Source organism: Teleopsis dalmanni, chromosome X (genome assembly GCF_002237135.1).
Source record: "Teleopsis dalmanni isolate 2A chromosome X, ASM223713v2, whole genome shotgun sequence".
NCBI lineage: Eukaryota > Metazoa > Arthropoda > Insecta > Diptera > Diopsidae > Teleopsis > Teleopsis dalmanni.
The window spans coordinates 2,923,987-2,944,890 of record NC_051848.1 but is presented as its reverse complement, the minus strand read 5'-3'; the positions used below and the strand labels follow the sequence as shown (position 1 = coordinate 2,944,890).

Below are 20,904 nucleotides of genomic sequence, written 5' to 3'. Positions count from 1 at the left end.
AACAATCAGCTAGTTAATTTGGTATTGCCTATGTAATCCATTCCATATGGGCACAGTTCATATTACAACCATATGATTCCATAATTTTGCTAAGATATTGTTTGTTACACAATAGTCAACATAGGTAATGAATTATAAGACAAAGGCTCCTTCAAAAAGGTCGAGAACACGTTTAATTGATCCATGGTCTAGGAATCCTTACTTATTTACCAATGATGAAGAGTTGAAGAGCTGTGCTTACCAATAAAGTAATCGACATTAGAGGCGTTGTTAGCGTGAAAGAATTACTATAGAGTTCATGTGAAGCGATCTCAACGTTCGTTTGAAATAATGAAAGGAGTGGTAACACATTTTTCTTCCGAAACTATGAAACATTTAACAAAAATATTGTCGTATCTCTGATGATATAGACTTGCTTAAACGTATTCCAACTGGAGATTAAAATGTGCATTAACGATTATGACATTGGCTACTATATTCAATCGTCTAAATGGAAGTTACTAGAAAAATCAAGACCACAAAAAATATCCCGTCAATTTTATTTAAATTTGAAGATTCTTCTCGATCTGCTCTATGACTTGAATATATATTTAATCCTTTTATTTCTAGGTGGAACATAGTGCCGTAATGACTGAAGTAATCCATTTCTTATTTAAATATCTCATCAAAATGTTGTGCTTCCACATATGACCTGAGATGAAATTTTTTATTTGTAAATAAAAGAAATTCTTATTTGCCTTTAGGAATAAAAGATATGCTTTTTAAGTCAAAGGCTTAGACAATAAAAAATAACGAAATTTAAATAAATATATCATGTTACATATTGACGTTTGAGTACATCAACGAGATGTGATTACATACTTTTTAAAGCAAATATCCTTAAGGAAATATTTCATTTTAAAAGGAAAAACGTCTGAATTCTTTGTATAATAAAAACGATAACTGCAAATGACTGAAGGCAAGGATTGTTATGAGAATTAATTTCATGTTAAATTATAGACGAAATAAATGTAAAAAAATGTTTCAAATGGTTTATTATAAATAAATAAAATTATGAAAAAAATTAAAGTATCTTTAAATTAAATAAATTTTATGACAAAAAGTTGATATATAAAGTTCTTGAAAATAGACGTCATGTGACGTCACCGCTGGTGATAAAACAGTTTACTGAAGACCTCTTTATCTATATTTTTCCTATTTCGTGTTATAATTGCTTTACAATATAATTTATATATTTTTTCCAGTTTATAATTAGTATTGTCTTACCTAATTACACAAAAAAGGTTTTATGTTCTAAAACATAAAGACGTCTAAAACATAAAGAGGTATTTATTTCCTTCAGATATTGAAGATAAATTACTTACTTAATACTGTTCTTTTCTCCTAGTGGAGCATAGGGCTTGAAGATACATAATGTCAAAGAAAACCCCTTATTGATATACGACTTTTATATCACAGCGGCATTTAAGAAAATGAGAATGGATTTTGTTGACAAGAATAACCCAACCGAAAAATGGAAGTTTGAGGTGCTATGAAGAACAAGATATATGGTAAGCCCTGAAAAGTGACACCATTTTAAGGAACTAATAAAGACCGTGTTTCAACACCCCACACTTCGGTTAATATTGATTTAAACTAATCCGCACACATGATTAATTATGTTTAATGTAGGACTTTTGATATATGGTTGGGAGAATATTCTACCTCAGAGATAAGTTAAATAAAAAAATTGCGAAAAAGAGAATAAAAGACGTAAGATTTAAAATCTTAAATACCTTGTGTGCCTTCTTAACAATTTTTCAGGTCAAAATATATGGAACTGAAATATATGTAAGATAATATGTTTCAAGAAAGATGAAAATAACCCAACTTCACATACTGTGAGAGAGTTAAATGACATTAAGGGCGTTGGAGAACTTAAGTAATGCAGTATTAGGATGCATCTTTGGCATTGGCATATACAGAAGGAAGTTATAAGGGGATAGATATGATCCCATCCATCTGTAAGGGTTATACAGAAAATAATATGTGTTAGCTTAAAATTTCTCAAAGCGTTAGAGAACTTAAGTACTGTAGTATTGGAATATGCCCTAGGCATTGACATATCCGAGATAAAGTGATTAGGGAATAGATATGCTCATCTTCCTCTGTAGCGATTATCTAGAAAATTATAGATGTTTACATAAATATCCTTAAAATATTAGAGATCGCAAGTACTGTAATACTTGGATGTATTTTAGGCAAGTGATTAGGGGATAAATATATACAGTTTACTGTTAAATCTTTTTATAATTAATTTTAAATATTACAAAAACACCGCCAGTATTAATGGCATAATTCTGGCTATACCATTTGCACTTAATTGGTTCTGAGTTCTGATAGTTTTCGATTTTGTGAAATGTATGTCAAAAGCTTAGGGAAAGATCTTTATTAATGGAAAGGTTTTACCATCGAGATGGTGTTATGCCGTCGCTATATAAGTTATGGAACAACAAATGGCAGACTATGCTGCTATTTAAAAAAAAAATATTAACATGTAGTATTAAAGTGGTTAATTTCAATTATCCCCTTAACTCTGACCCCACCCATCCACTACCCTACCCATGCATACGTCTTGTAATCCCAACATGTTATCTGCTTTTCAGATTAATTTACTGTATAATTGGGTTGTTCATGAGTTCGAGTAACGTGCTCGGTATATATAAGCGAGTAACGTATTAAAAGTGCAACTCAGCAACGACAAAATGCATGTCGAGTAATGCATTGCAATGGCACGACGTTAGTCAAGCATTCGGTTAATATATTTTTTTACAAAGTAAGGTTGGAGTAGTTTTAATATTATAAAGTAAATAGATATATATTAAAACATATTAATGTATTAAAATAATTAATTAAAAATATATTATAAAATTGTATTAATTAAGATTAAAATTAATATATTATAGATTAATATAAAAATATTAAACCAATTTCCAGATCAATTGCAGTTGCACCCACAGATACATTTAGAACTAACGTGACTACATTTGGTATAATTATAATGTCTGTCCAAAACTAAAACCACAACTAAACGTGAAAAGAACTGGTAAATTACACAACAACTTACAGGATAATTGTACTTGCCTCTCTGGAGTAATGTAATTTCTATAAAATATTCCATAGTTTGGGATTAACCCTTAGCTGTAGAAAACCAAAACATGACAGCAATCAAAAGTCACTGCGATGTCCAAGTTGTCCAAAAAGGGAGGAATTAAACGGTAAACGAAATACGGTACCCGTTAAAATTTATCAGTAAAGATTACTCCAAAGGGGTTTTATGTGGCCACATATGCTACATATCCTGTCACTCCATATGCTAAGTACAAGGTTAGGCAGTCCTTATTGTGCTGACAATGTTAATTTTGTACAATACATACCAGCAACTCATAATAAGACATTTACATACGAAAAATGTCCTTAGGACAAATTTAATGAGAAAAAAGAAAATAAATAGAAAAATAAAATAAAATAAATGGGGGAGAAAAAAAATGGGATTGAAGAAAAAAAAAAAAATAAAAAAATTTATATATACGTTATGTATATATATGTGTATAAAATGCATACATATGTATTTATATATATTCAAAAAAAAAATGGAAAATGTCACACTAGAAACTTGTAGAGAAAAAATAAAAATGTGTCAAAAAATATTTTTTTTTTCGAAATGGCGAAGAAAATTGCTAATGTCAATGGTTGTAAGAAGGAACTGAGTACTTTGTATTGGTCATAAAGGATAATAGAAGTATAGTACTAATATTAAGAGTTAAATATGTCTGGTACTTTCAATGGAATGTTACCACGGGTTTGTATACTTTTAATATGCTTTGCTGAACATTTGAAAGAACATACTTTTGCATATGAAAGTAAATAATAAGCAGTCCTGGTAATCGATTTAACAAGGATAATAGCGAAGTGAAAATGCTTTTTAAGCACGATTATAGTTACTTCGATGCCGGAAATTGATTAGTGATTTTGATAACATCACTTATTTTAAATAATTTTGTTTCGCTACATTTTGTACCAATAGTAGTAGTAGTAGTAGTAGTAGTAGTAGTATTCTTTATTTTTACCAGGGCTTCGAACCGAAACCGAACTGAAAATCGTAAAAAAACTGATATTTTTACAGGAACGAAAACCGGCTTCGAACCGATATATTTTATTTCTTTTAATCCAATTCGAAAATTGTTACCGAAAAAATTCCGCTTCAAAGCCCTGATTTTTAGATATTATTTAAATATACAAATTTAACTCTATACATTAACTATAAATTAATATAATCTAACTAAATTGATATAAATAGCTTTTAACTATTTCTTCAAAGATCGCGCTTCAAAGCGTTCTTCAAGAACGTTTCAAAGATTGCATAGCAGAACCAAAAAATAAAAAAAAAAGGACAACTATATTGGGAAGGGTCACCAAGACTCTCACAATCTGAAATGCTTTTAGGAACTTATAACATAAAACGCTTCAAAGATTGCATAGCACAATCAAAAAATAGTTATTACGGAATTATTGACCGGTCACTGCAGATTGAATAATTACCTAAGAAGTTAGGAATTCAATCCAACTCAGACTGCAGATACTATAGAGAAAAGAGAGAAACTGCATACCATGTGCTTCGGGAATGCCCAGCACTGATGCACAAGCGGAAGAAACACTAGAAGACTAGAACACATAGGTTCTATACTGTCTTTCATTAAAGAAATCGGACTTAGAGAAACACTCTAAACCGAGTAAGGGGTTTTAGGTCGCAGTGCACGATCCTTTCTTTCAATAATAATAATAATAATAAAGATTATCACTATATAATGCTAGTGATATAGTTAGTTTCGGGTATTTGGTAATACTCGAAACAATTGTATGGTCAGTCAATAACTTTTAAAAAATAATAAAAAAAATTGTTGTTGCAATTCACTACTATTCGATAAAAACCTCGCTATTTAGAACAATAGAGATAATTCATCTCTAATAATATAGAATATAATTCTATATAATAAGAATTAAGTTTTTTTGATGAAAATGAACGTTAAAAACAAATTTAATATATATTGCTATAATATAAGTAACTCATAGCTGAGAGATATACGTCTGTAGGTACCCACTTTTTTTATTAAATTTCCTGTACAGAAAAAATCAAAAGAAAATTTAATATTTTTTTTGTGGCTCTGATTTTCGGTAAATGGCATAAATTAATGAATGAAGGTCAAAGCGTACAGCGATGTTTACAATTACACAGAAATACCAGGCAGTTACGTGTAACCATGCGTGGAGCTGTGTCTTCCCTCTTTATGAATGGTTATGTTACGTTATCCTTTGGGTGTCGTTTCTGTGTCAAACGTGGCAATTTACATATTTCATGAATTTTTTTGTGTATTTTTAAAAATTCCTTTTTGTACACTTTACAGTAACGTTTATTTCCTTTGTTGGGTCTCGCGTTGCTCTTCAGGCCTGCTTCACACTTTGTTAAATTAGCATACATACGAATATGGGTATATAAACACATAAACACACAGGAGCAAGGATATATGCGCATATATATGTGAATTATATTTAATTTTCATTTCCGATTGAAATTTTCCTCCTCTTCTGGTAGATATTCTCTGGAACGACTAAATTGAATAAAACGCACCATGAATTTCAAAAAATTTCTTTGCATGCTCCTTTTGGTCCTGTCGTTTCGGATCGAGCTCGACTCGTCGTCTTTTGTTATATGTTGATTTTGACACTTTGGGTAATTTGATTCATTTGTAAAAGATTTTTTCTCCTTTTTTGCTTTTTTTCTTTTGAAACATAAAATCCTTTATGAATTGTTTGTGGCTTAAAAGTGTTCCATTTAAATGTTGTGATTATAAAGTGCACCAGTGTAAACACAAAAATACTTGGGATTTGTGTTACTGGATTAGAAGTGATGAGCGTAAGGCAATGAATGTTAAGTACTCGTATTTTAATTGCTTTTGTTTGTAAATGTTCTCATGTGTTGTTGTATTAAACAGGATTAAAAGGTGATTTAAATGGAAAGTTAATAAAATCACTTAGTGATTTCATGCGGAAAAGTTGACTACAATAATTCATTTTATTTAGTTGAGTTTTTTGACCTGACCATTGATCACAGCTGGTCTTATTATTCCAAGTCACAAACAAAGGATATAAAGAATAGTCGATACTGCGACCAAAAGGGACCTATTGCAGCAAATTTATTTTTAATTACATAAAGCGCTTTAAAGATTTGGGAAAAAAGTCCAGAACTAAATCTGGAGAAGAGTTTTTAATTATTTTATTTTTTATTTATTGATTCAAAGAAAGTCGTAAAGTACTTACAAAAAATTACAGAATTATACTTAAAATCTAAATTGAAAATAATGGAATAATTAATTCCATATTCCATTAGGAATAAGAACAATAATAATGGTTTGATTTGTGCTATGCTTTGTTTGAGTTCAGTTTCGATTCTTCCTCTCCGTGAGTATTTGTTTTTTTCTGTCCCAGTTTAACACAAAAAAGGGATAAGGGTCTGTAAAACTTAATAAAGACTTCCCTTATTCCGAGTTGCAAGTACCTGGACGTACCGTAGGTAATAGTTGGTAATTAATTTTAACTATTAAATAAATAAGAGAAATAAAAGAAAAATCTATTTCTTTTTTTAATTAAAAAAAATACAAAATTAAATACTTAATGTTAATTTTTTCTTGTTGAGAATGACGCGTCTTAATGACGAAAAGAAACCATTTAAAAGTTGAACGGATTTGAATAGCAAAGATAAGACAAGAACAAACATTTAGTTAATTTATTGAAATTTGGCTGACCATACAACGCTGTTTCGAATATTGTCAAGTATTCATCATCGATGGTCTTAGGAAATATTCGAATTTTTATTTAATTGGTTTATAGTTATAATTTATTTGGACTGCAAATGCTAGGCTGGAAACTCATGCCTGTCAAGTTAGAAGGGATGTCTAGGCGTGTTTTTCCACAAGGAGCCAAGGCTACACAAACATTCAATGTTCAAGTTTCAGGTTTTTTTTTGTTATTTCAATCCGTTTAAAATTAAATATTTCCTTTTTTAAAATGTCTTTCAATGGAGAACTTAATAATAATAAATTTTAAAGTTATTATCGTAACTTAAAAAGTAACTGTTGCTTAAGCCACAACAAAGCAGCTTAAGCAGCTTATTTGGTTTTCCAATTTCTAAAAACCACAAGTTCGTTATTAACCATAATTAAGTTTATAATTAACAAATTTCCCAAGTAACTTTATGCGAAGAACATTGATTTCCGTAAGAATTTTTAGCTTGCTTATCAACACTCCAAATCAACCAAATAAACTCATATAACAGATACACATGTATATATACATGTATACACACACGCTCGTTCTCACATAAGTTCACATAAGCCACAAGTTAGCAGCATTGCCGCCTAAGCACATAATTTTCGTTTTTATTGTGTCTAAACACTAATGAAGCTGCCTAGAAAGTGTGTACATTATTTACACACACACACACACATACACACAATAAACATGCAAGTAAATGCCTACACGCTTGCACACACATACACACATGTGAACTTTAAAGTAAAAAGTATTAGCGCGGTGGTGCTGTGGTGGTGGTTCGCTACTTTCATGCAACACAAATCCTTCATCCTGCATTTAACCAAATTAATTACGGAACATGTAAGCGTTCTGACATTCAACACGTATTTTCACGGTGTTGCTGTGTTGTTGTTGCAACATAGCCTTACCGCTATGTTGTCTTTTTGCTGTTTCGTAATGCCAACATAACACCGCAATGAATGCTAGTTATGTGTGTGCGTGTGTGTGATTGAAGCATACCTGAACATAAGCATGTTTATAAACATATGTATGTATGCATAAATGGGAAATGCTGTAACAATAAAACAACCGCAACAATTTTTGTTGCCTACATAAACAAACGTGACTGGTGCTTTGTTTTTTTTTTTTTGTCTTCTTTCGGTTTTAATGCCACTAACAACAATTTGTTTAAAAAGCTCATTAGGCTGTACCCTGTACGTAGCATATTTCGCCTTTTAACATTGCCTTTATTATTATTTTTTTTTGTTTGTTTTTTGTTTTTTAATTATTTTATTTCTTGCTACACTTTGCATTATGAACTGCCCTCGACACCCGCTATGCTTGAGTTAATCGCGCATTGCTTTTATTCCTTTGCGATTTGTTTGCAGTTAAGCTGTGTTAACGATGATGACGCTGCCGCTGCCGCTGTCGCTGTCGCTTCCACGGCTGCTATTCTACTGTTGTTGTTAGTTCTGCGTTGCTGCATTGCTGCGACAGAACACAGGTCACGCTAACGTATAAGTAACCTCATTTTAAAGCCGTCTTCAGAAGAAGAAGGGTAAGAAAGTAAGAAGAGTAAAAAAGTTGTGAGGCACTTGAAGCACGAGTAAAATTTTATTTCAACAATGGCGCTACATTAAGTTAGCTGACATTATACATTTATGAAGAATAAAAAATATCTTATAATGTAAGCATTGTAGTATTTTTTTTTTAATTAATGATCATTAAAACCTATGGGTTCCAGTGCTCGTTAGTTTTTTATTAAGCGCGTATTACACATCAGATTTGGTCGTACAACTTGTCTGACGTCGCTTGTTCTTACACATCCGACACAGTATACATTATTTTGAATATGTCTCAGCAAAGAAAACAACAAATATACTACAAAATAAAAATAAAAAATCCTTTCATCCTTTCAAAAAATCAAAATATTTTAATTTCCATTCAGCATGTTGTCAGACCATCAGACCATATTGCTATTACACATCCGATTTGGCACAAATTTCACATTTCAATAGTTAGGTTGTACGACCAAACCTGATGTGTTAAATGCGCTTAAGTTACAATTCAATTACAGGCACCTATAATAGCAATCAGTCTTATCAGATAATATCCAAATTGGTACTGGAGTGCATTGACAAGCTGAACATGCTTAACTGGAATTATAAGGTGCACTTAATATGGATTCAAGAGCACACTGGAATCGCAAGAAGAGGCGCGGTTACAATAATGATAGGCCCAGAACCTTTCTGTCGTCTAGGCAAGGGAACTATGTCACTTCTTATGAACGGCACAAAGAAAAATGAAGGAGAACTATATCGGGAGGAATATAGACTATTGCAATATAAAATGCTTTTAGGGCTACTTATAACAAAGAATAACCTGAGAATTATTATTGAAATACTAACAGGTTGTTACAGATTAAATAATCACTTAACAAAATAAGGAATTGAATCCAACTCAGACTGCAGATACTGTAGAGAAGCGATAGAAACCGTATACCATGTGCTAGTGGATTACCCGGCACTGATGCGAAAGCGGAAGAAACACTCAGGACGGTATTTTATGGAACATAAGGATTCAAGACTAGGAAATATAGACTCTATACTGTGTTTTATTTGACTTGGAGAAACTCTTCTGTAGAGGCATTATTTATTGCATGAGTTTATTTCTTTCTTTGTGCATAGAGTCTAATCTAGGAACGTAATACAGAGACTGGATATTGAATATATTTTTTATTAATATTATTTCCATTGTAATTCTATATTAAATTTAATTTTAACGTTAATATGACAGAAGTTATTATTTTTACTTTAATAGAAATTGTGGTATTTAATAAAGAAGTTTCGAACAGTAGTAAGCTACAACAACAAAAATTATTTTTATATTATTTTAATTAATTGCATTTTTGACTGACCATATAGTTGTTTCGATTATTGCCAAATATCCATCATCAGTGGTCTTAGAATTAATTCTTGTATTTAATTATTCGCGAATGATTTTTTGAGACTACAAGTACCAGGAATCGAAAGCGTGCCAAATTTAAAGCTCAGGGTCAGTGCTCATAACACAATTGACCCAAAGCCGTACTTCACTTTTATGTTCGCATATTTTTCTGGAGTTTTGTTAATTTATTATGAAAGTTTTTATTAACAAATTCATTTGCTGTGTTTATATTAAAATGAAATCATAAACCAGCTGTGGAATAATTAAATTAATCAATCACATTTTTTATTTTTAATTGTTAAATTTCAAAAAACAATTTTAAAATATATTAGATTCTGTTATTTCTAATAATCATTTAATGTTTTTTACTATTATTATAAATAAATGCTATTTTAATTATTTTTAAAAACAATTTTATTATATATCAGAATTTTTTATTTCTTATTATTGGTTAATGTTTTTTACTATTATTATTTATTTAATTTTATTTAATTATTTTAAAAAACAATTTTATTATATATCAGATTTTTTTATTTTTTATTAACATTAAATGTTTTTTACTTTTATTATATATTAATGTTATTTTAATAATTTTAAAAAACAATTTAATTAAACATTAGTGCTTTTTATTTTTTTATTAACATTTAATGTTTTTTACTGTTATTATATATAAATCCTATTTTAATTATTTTTTTATATATCAGATTTTTTATTTTTTATTAACATTCTATATTTTAATTCCTATTATTATTACTATTCAACTAACTGTGTATTATAATAAAAATTACTACTGTGAAACAATTTCAACTCCACAACTTTCAGACGCAAAATATAGTTTCATCCACAAAAGCTTATATCTTTAAGATTAATTACTTTCTGTAAGGAAAAAAAAAACAAAAACAAAAAAAAAATTAATTAAAGGAAACACAACAGGATATGAAATTGTTGTTGCCACGTTTTTAGTTCATCTAATTGATTTAACAGACTGGCATTTAGCTTAGCTTGTATTTACAAGCAGCTTAATTCATTTCTTTCCTGTTGCTTTATAATAATTTAATTTTTAAACTCACGTCTACCCCAGCCTCCGCTAGCATTTCCAGCATTTCCGCTTCCGTTGTAGCAGCTGAGAACATTTCGATTTTTACGGCAACATTTTCTGCCTTACTTTGTGTGTCATTGTGAAGTTGAAATTATTTAAGTAAAGTGCGAGGTCAACAAAAGATTAAATCGAATTAACATTTTTTTCACAAACACACTTTATTTTATTTTAAACTTATATTATAAATTGTAAATATTTTAATTACATTATTTAATGTTTTTATTTTCAACGGAAGAAAATGATATAAAATAAATTATAAAGACTGAATTTTTTCAAGAGAAAATATGGCGCACCACGGCGTATGAGTGATTTAATTTCAATGTAAAATATATTTGAAAAGATGACAAGTGTCAATGCTTAAGGTGTTATTGGGAATATTAATTATTTTTTATTTCATTTTTTAATTGCAGAAATATTAAAATATTATAGTTAAAATAAAATATGAAATAATTTTTTAATGCCTTTATATTGTTGTATTCATAAAAGATAAGAGACTATGGATTGCATATAAAAGTAGTATTGTTAGGAAAAACCAATTGTCTCAGATACATTTGCTGATATAGTTATATGTACTATTTTAATAATAGTAATTATTAAAATTTATTTAAAAATTGCTCTTTTAAAATAAGAGCACAATTCACAATTTCATTTCATTGTGAAACTCATCTTAAGCATTACCTCTATATAAACACTGACTTTTAAATAAAATTTTTAGATATCAAAATAAAAAGTAGCACAGTGCCAACAACACAAAAAAGATATTTATTGAATGGGCACTGAAATGAATAGTTTGTCGCAGTATATTGAATTAAAAATAGCGCAGTACCAACGCCAATAGAGCAGAAAACTCTACTGGATCTATGGCTAAATCAGAATTGAAATCGAATAAATTGAAAGCAATGCAATGCTGGCGAATAGGCAGTAAAAGTAAAGTTCAAATAAAAATCGTTGGCAAAGTTAAAAATTTTATTTAATAAATTTAACTTAACAGAACAGGGCAATAACAGCGGATGCGGAGTAGTGTTAAAGCAACAGGAAAGTATATTTCAATAGAAAAAATGTCTGAACTGAAGTACTTTAGATGCTAAGGTATTTGCCGGTTAGATGTATATCACTGCTATATAAAAAGTTTTTTAATATTTAAAATATAGTAATATAAAGAATTTTAATACTTTTTAATTTTTATTTGCAGTAGAGAAAGAGAGTTTTTTTTTTACAATTTAAGCTCTACTAAAAAGTAATAGAAAAATTAACACCAACGGCAATGAAAGCAGCAGCAATTGGTGTTAAATGGTAGCAACTACGACTACAAAAAAAAGAAGCTAAACTACAAAAACTGCAATGAATTGCATAAAAAACTCATAAAAAAATGCAAATAAAATTTATTCAAGAGAAAAGGTTAAAAAGGATTAAGTGTTGCCAGTGCGCACTATGAGTGGAGTTGAAAACCGGAATAAGGCCAAAGGAAGGAAGGAAGTGTCGGTTACTTGACACGACTGCAGGCATTAGCAAAATAAGAATAACAAAAAAAAAATTATTAAGAGATTCTTAGTTATAATGGAAAAAAGAATAAAAAAAAAATCAAAATGAAAAAAAAAAAGAAAAAAAATATATATGAAAAAAAAATAAAGTGAAAACAAAAAAATAAAAGAAACTAAAAAAAAATGAAGATATGAAATAATTAATAAAATAAGAACTACTATAGTAACAGTTTAAGAATGTAAAAAAAAAAACAAAAAAAAAAAACAAGGGAAAAAAATATATGTAGAATAAAAAGAAAACGAAAAGAAATGGAATGAAGCAGAAGTGTGAAAGTTAAAATGGCGCTAATTAAGAGCTAAGCGTGCAAATTGTAAAATAAGGAAAGTCGAAATAAAAATGATGTTAAAATAATATAAAAGGATGTACCGTACAAAATGTAATTAATAAATTTTCATTAATACATAAATTGTTATTAAAGAATTTTATATAGAACTTTCTAAAAGAAATTATAATAGTTTGAAGTCAATTTATTACAAAAAAAAATAACAAAAAAACATGAATATATAATTTATAGACAGTTGTCTCATTTATTGGGTTATTATGTTTTAATATCAATATAAATATAAATATAAATATAAATATAAATATAAATATAAATATAAATATAAATATAAATTTAAATATAAATATATAAATATAAATATATAAATATAAAAATATAAAAAATATAAATATAAATATAAATATAAATATAAATATAAATATAAATATAAATATAAATACATAGAATGATATAAATAGATAAATTCAGTTAGATATATACTCGTTGATAGATATAAATATATACAAATAGATAGATAGATATTGAATGATTAATAAATAGCGGAATAGCGATAAAGTAGCACTTAACTCTTTTGTATTATTTTCAAAGATTGAATTGGAAGCATATGAGGTCATCTTAGATTAACTAATATGAGTTTATTAAATATTAAATATCTTGTTTTTTTGCAGTTTTAAAATAACTATAGAAACTTTTACTCGTGTCCATACAAGGCCTATTTTAACAGAATGTAAATTCTGTTTGTATTTCTCGCAAATGATCCTAGGCATACTGAATTAATCTACGCATTAATCTATGCATAATAAATATAAAAAAGTATATATGCATATATATAATTTGTTTTAAATAAACTAAAACAACAAAATTAATAAATAAATATGAATGTCAACAAAATGTGCTGCACTAAATTGCAGTTAAGGCGGGAAAAAACTAAATGCACATAACAAATAAAAAATGCATTTCACAGCAAAATACATAAAATTTAAATTTTGACCATTGAAACTTAAATTTTAGCGATGATTTTGCACTGGTTCCCACTACTCACTGCTCCATAACTGGAGTAATGTGCGGAGTCCTGGTATCAATTATTGAAACATGAAATTTAATTGCAACGACAGAAACCGATAAGTAATAACTACAGCAACGTACGTAATTAATATTTATGTGCAGATACAAAAAATGTATCTAGATATGCTGTTGATATCTGCAGAATATAAATGAATAAACACGAAATTAACGCAGTCAATTATTTTTGCTATAATTCGACACTGAAAAATTGCTGTTTGCAAATTTTTATTCATTTAGTTCTTTAAAATGGTTTCAATTTTAATTTAAATAATATTTTTCTGGTACCACGTGACGTATACGCAACCTTAAATTTGCCAAATTAAATTATGAAAGAGCAAACGCTAAAAGTTGGTAGGCAGGTTTAGTGGGCGTGTATGTTTGTTTTCGTTTTGAAATTTATTATATTTAGCTAAGTTTCTACAAATAATTTATAGTTTATTTATAATTTATACAAACAAAATAGTATTGAAATTTAACATTTAAAAATAAAGTGCATAATTATTTAATTCAATTATTCTACAGCTGATTTGTTAATAAAAACTATCACAGCAAATTAACAAAACTCCAGAAAAATGTGCGAAAAATGAACGCTCCAATTGGGTAAGAAGTGCTGACTCTGAGCTTAAATTTTGCAGGGCAAGACTTCAATCGCTAGTACTTGCAGTCTCAAAAAATTATTTACGAATAATTAAATACAAGAATTATTTCCAAGATCACTGATGATGGGTATTTGATAATACTTGAAAGAGCTGTATGGTCAGCCAAAAATTCAATTAATTAAAATAATATAAAAATAATTTTAGTTGTTGTCGTTCACTACTTTTCAAAAAATTTCTTTATTTATTTTTATTTAAATAAATAGTGAATTTTATTAATTTTTTTTTCTATCCATTAATGTCAGGGACTATTTTCTGATATGTTATGAACAACTTTAAAATAAATAAATTTTAGTATAGAAAAATTTAAAATTAAATATTTACTTACAAAATTATTTTTGCACGTAAGTTAACTGAAATAAAATAGAAAAAAAAATTTTTATTAAAAATATATTTAAAAATAGTTATTAACTTAATATTGAAGTTTAAATTCTATAGAAGATATATACATAGGTGGTTTACTGAATAAGTTTTAAGTGAATTAAAAAAGTAAATTATTATCATTACTGCTAAAGTTTATATATATAAATTATAAATATAATAATTATTTAAAAGGATGATGCATAAATGGTAGCACACTGCGGCATACAAAATGCATTGGAATATTCTTGCAGAGAATGACTATCGATGTACCTAACAATGGGTTTGGCTTTTAAATCCCGGAATCCCTTCGGTTCAATGGAAGTCATATTTTAGCTATCATAAGTTATCACTGCTAAGAAGAGATAAAAAAGATAAAAGAGATAAAAGTTTCATTTTACATCCCACTAATCTTTTTATTTTTTTAATTTCTTATTATTTTAATGTTTATAAAATTATTTACTACATTCATTATTTTTAGCTTAACTGTTTGTACATTACCCTGGTATACTCTTGTAGGAAATAACTAAAAAGTAAGTATATATGTATCTATGAAAATGTACAATAAATGTGCCCCAAAAATTTGAATGCACAGCATTGCCAGTTAAAACTGTTAAAAGTTTTTTACTGCAGTAAATGTGGTAAATAAAAAACAAATGTTACCGCTTAACATTGTTGAAAAGAAAAGTTTTTAATCAAGGATTTCTGTTAAAACTACAAAAATCGTTGTTTTTCTTAGTAATTACACTTATTTAAAGGCAATATACTTTCCTTCAACAATAATAAAAAAAATAAAAAAAAATAGGAAGTAAAAAAATAATAATTATTTGTATTATTTTAAAAGGAACAGATGTAAAAACGTAAACCTTGAAATGGGGTCAAAATTCATAGTCAGTTTATAATAACGCCTGAGAAAAATACCTGGTTAAGTGCCTTGAAAGGCCGCCAAAAAGCCACTAATAAATTAACTCATTTTGGTTAATTTGATGTACTAAAAAATCTTTCATAAAATAAAGCTGATATATGAAAATGGTAATATACAATATATAAAAAATATTGATAAAATTATAGAATAAAATATTAAAAATCTAATGTTATGAGAAAAAATATTTTTAAACAATTCTTCGGTATTATTTTTGCTTTTTAACTGGGACAACATATTTCAGAAAAATTGTATTATATTATGATTGTTCTACTAATTATATCCTTTCTAGACATATTATCCTTTCTAGACACTCTAAGCTCTAAACTCGCTGAATGATTTGTTAGTTTCCCTATTTATCGATCTTCTTCATCGATCTTATCGATCTCGGAGAAGACAAATTGTAGTTTGAAAAAAAAATTTTCAGTTAATTTCTTTAAACCTTCCTTACTTTTTAGAACATTAAAAAAAAGTTAAATCAACTTGTGGCTCAAAATTATTTTTTAAGTTATTCTTTTACACTATTTTTATTTTTATATAACTAGAAAAAATATTTTGAATTAAATCAGAACTTAATAAAATTACTATAAATAAATATTTATACTTTCTCTACGACTTAAATCCAAAAAAAAAAAAAAATACTATAATGTAATGTAATAAAACGTTTTCTCAAACTACTACAGCGCTTAGATCGTTAATTTAACACATAAAAATTAAAAATGTTTTTTTACATAAAAATTACACTTATAAATTTGTGTTAAATATTTAATTTTATATTAATATTTATGAAAAACTATTTGTATTACAGATATTTCGGTCTACTTCGTAGACCATTTTAAATGCACAATAATCCTGAGTGATGTAATAATAATAATAATTATTATTATAATGCTATATAATAATATAATGCAATATATAACAATAATGTTTAATTCAATTCAATTCAATAATATTTTTTGTGTCTGATTTATAATATTTTTTTTAAAACTCAAAGAGATTTAATAATACGATAATATATATAAAAATTATTTCATAGAGAGTTAATTTCAGTTTTTTGTAGCAAACTTAAACTGACTTTTTATTACAATTTATATATCTCACAAATATTGCCCTCTCCCTGACTTATAACTTTACTGCAAAATAAAACAAACAGTTTTTTTGCTCCTATAAATATGCAATAAAATTTTTTATGTTAAATGTTACCGCGGCGGAGGAAACAAAAATATTGTTTCTTCTATAATATATAAAAGAGGAGCTTTATAAGCAAACCAATCGAGGTAGAGTACTTAGTACATCTGTAAGCATATATATCTTATTAAAAACTTTGCTATATCGTGCTTTTTATTGTAAAGTATTTTATAATAATTAAAACTAAAAAAAAAAATATGTGTTTTGTTTTGTGTTACTACATTTCAAAATTACTTACGTAAATTAATACTTTATTGTATATATTATAATAATCGCTTTTAAATTTCATAAAATCAATTTTTAAAGAAAATTAATATGCTGTCTAGAAGCACTTTTTTACGCTCTTTATATTTTTAAAGGAATTTTTTATACATATTTTGACTTTAGGCTGACGCTTTTTATTCTTATGACAGGCACAAAGTAAGTATATCACTATTATCACTGTGAAGTATAATCATTTTATACAAAACCGATGTTAAATATTTTTTATCCTTTTAGTGACAGATGCATTGAAAATCTTTTCTTAAAGATACACAAAGTGAAAAGAAACTTAATTAAGAAAATCAGCACAAAAGTGAAAAAGTTGCTCCTTCGTCGTGTTTTAATAAAGGCAAAGTGCAAGAGGGATTCAGAATTATATGTATTCGTAGATCTTAAATAAAGCTTTCTTTTGTTACAAAATCTTCAACGAAACACAAAAAAAAATAAAAAATGTCCTTACTATGAAAAACTTTTCTGTAGGATTAAGCTAGGAACTATATTATTGTTGTGTCCTTGTTAAAGAAAATATGCAGAATATTAAAAGGTGGCACCCAAAATTAATTAAATCAAGATTTTCTTAATAAAAATATATTTAATTTCCATAACAATTATAGGTAAACAAAATAAAAAATATTAAAAATATATAAGAATAATGCAAAATAAATATTTAAAAAAAAATATTGTAAATAATAAATAAAAATAAAAATTATATAAAGAAGTTAAAATCCAAAAAAAAAATGTCAGTAACTCAGAAAATATTTGAAATTATAAATAATATTAAAAAGTGCTAGAACATGCTTCATAACAGCAACAAATTTGCTTGCCGGTTGAAAGTAGATGTAATCCTAAGCAGAAAGTTTTTGAATTCATTGAGAGTGCTATAAAATCTTTATATGGCATCATATTAGGTTGATATTGGGTTGATAGGTGTAAGATACTATTGTAGCACTCTTTTTATATGGGTTTGATGGCAATTAATGTTTATATGAAAACAAAAATGAGTATTGGAAAACTATGATAAGATAATAATAACAATTTATTTTGCGAATCTAACAATAATTTGTTATTGTAACATCTAATACTATATCTTGGTTCAAGGTCTCATATCTTCAAACTTCCGTTTTCTAATAATTATAAAGGCATAAGTAGATATATTGGGCGAACTTTTCTTTTTGTTTGTTATTAATATATTTATATAATTTCGTTTAAAGTGTTCTTAAATATACATTTAGATTTATACTCTCATAATATTTTTTTGACCAAAAGTCAACTCACATGGTTTCGAAACCTTTTCTCCATAGATATCGTCAATAATTCAAAAATGATAATACAAATTCAATCTAATACTATATAGATAGTATTAAAACACTTTTTTTTTATTTCAGTGCTAACACGCTATAAGAATTAATTAAGCCAGGAATCTAGTACTATATAAAAATTACTTACGTAGAAGAGATAAAATTTTCTTAATGTTAAAATAGTATAAAAATAGTAAAAAAATAGTATAAAAATTATTATAAAAATATGATAATATATTTAATAATATGACTTATTTAAAAAATATTTATTAAATGTAAACTAAAACTTAAATTTGTGACAAGAAAATTTATAAAAAAAATTCGAAGGGAACGTAATTTTATTTTCTATGAATAAAATATGTTCAAATTAAATATCTATATTTTATTTTATATTAAAAATGCATACAAATAATTTATAAATATAAAATATGTTCCAAAAATTCTGACATGTAATACACACAACAGGATTTATACTGTCACCGACAAAAAAAAAAAAAATAAATAAAAAGAAAATTTCATAAAAAACTTGTGAATGGGCTAATAAACTATAAAATATTCGGAAGAAAATAAAAATAAAATGTAACACAAAGAAGATATATAGAGGCAGAGATAATAAAAGAAAAATAAAAGGCAAAATTCTTAAAAAGGATATTAAAGCACAAAAATCAGCGGCATATGTTAGATGATGACGAAGAAGTGTAATGTATGAGGATTTGTATTGTACGAGGGAAAATTTGTAATACAAAAAAAAAATTAGAATAAAGTAAATATAATGTAAGCAGTAATAAATTATGTTAAATAAAACCAAAATAAATTTTTTTATTTACTTATATGTACGTCATAGGTTTCGGTTGTGATTTGATTATAGAACGCCTTTACTGTGCACAAGTCATTATGTTACCTTAGGTCTTTAGTTTTAAGAGGTTTTAAGAGGTTTTCTGTACCATTCAATTGATTTTTATAAACTATAATAACTTATTTTTTTGTTAAAACAATGAAATAATAATATAAATTATTGTTTTTTTTTGTTTGTATATAACTATAATTATTAAATCTGATTTTAAAATCCATTTGGACAAAAGAAACTATTTTCTTAATAGAAACTATTTTTTTAATGGAGAGCTTCTATGAATAGTAGTTATAAGTATGAAAAAAATAAAATTATTATAATAATTAATATTGTTTTTTAATAATTGTACTAATTTTTGTATTTAAATATTTTTAATAATATTAAAATATGAGCTTGTGATTATATTATAAAGAAATTGTAAAGATTTTTCGACAAGTAGTGATCTATAAAAACACTAATATTAGAACTATTATTCTAATTAATTAAATTTTTGGCTGTCTCAAATATTACCAAATATCCATCATCAGTGGTCTTGGAAATAATTTTTGTATTTAATTAATCAAAAATAATTTTCTTGAGATTGTAAGTACCCGGAATTTAACTCGTGCTCTGCCATATTTGAAGCTCAGAGTCAGCGCTCCTTAACCAACTGACCCAAAGCCGTACTTGACTTTATGTTCGCACTTTTTTCTAGAGTCTTATTAATTTGTTGTGAAAGTTTTATTAACAATTTCACTTGCTGTGTTTATATTAGAATGAAATCATAAATCAGCTAAAGAATTATTGAATTCAATAATTATATTTTTAATTTTTGATTATTAAATTTCAATAAAGGCATTGTTTGTAGAGGCATTATTTGTTGCATGTCTTATTTTGTACTTTATAGAACCTAATCTAGTAACCTAATACGGAGAAAGTCATGCTAATGTTACTCCACGATTCGCACGGGCGAGGCTATATTTTTTTTTGAATATATTTTATATATAATAAATAATTTGTTATTACGTGATTATATAGATTTTTCTTTAATGCTATAATTATAATATTAAAATATTTAAAAGAAAATTTAAATATGTGTAACACATCAAACAGTTGGCAACGCCTGATAAATTACGCCTATCTGCATTAACCAACTTGTCACTGTGTTTATATGGGATTTTCTTTGTGTGATTGCTTAAGTAGAAAGTGCAATATAAACACATATGCACGCATAATTACACATGCAACACATGCATACATGTTCCCAATACTCAAACGAATGTATATGTGTGTCCGAGCGACTGACAATTATACTATAAAAGTGGACATAGCCCATACACACACACACACACACACACACATATATAAGCCAACTAATATTATGTGTGATAATTAAAAAATAAATGAGGAATAAAAGAAAAAAAAATTATACGAATAACATTCTAATTAACAGTCACAGAAGTAAGGACTTTCATGATACTCTGCAATGTTAACTCCTTATGTGTGTCCCCAATTATGTAGCAAATATAACTTTCATACAAATATAATGTAGTAGTAAATATACAAAAAACAAAAAAAAAATAAAAGTATTGCAATACTAATAATA

The 20,904-nt window shown here is 26.9% G+C and overlaps 1 protein-coding gene across 4 annotated transcripts in view; it reads right to left on the bottom strand.

The window, feature by feature from the left end:
* LOC119662049 overlaps nucleotides 1-20,904 on the bottom strand; it is a 72,514-nt gene that overhangs the window by 16,649 nt on the left and 34,961 nt on the right. For all 4 annotated transcript variants that reach the window (XM_038071588.1, XM_038071592.1, XM_038071589.1 and 1 more), the window contains exon 2: nucleotides 14,769-14,793. The gene's annotated coding sequence lies outside the window, so the exon portion shown is untranslated. The remainder of the gene's footprint in view (nucleotides 1-14,768; nucleotides 14,794-20,904) is intronic.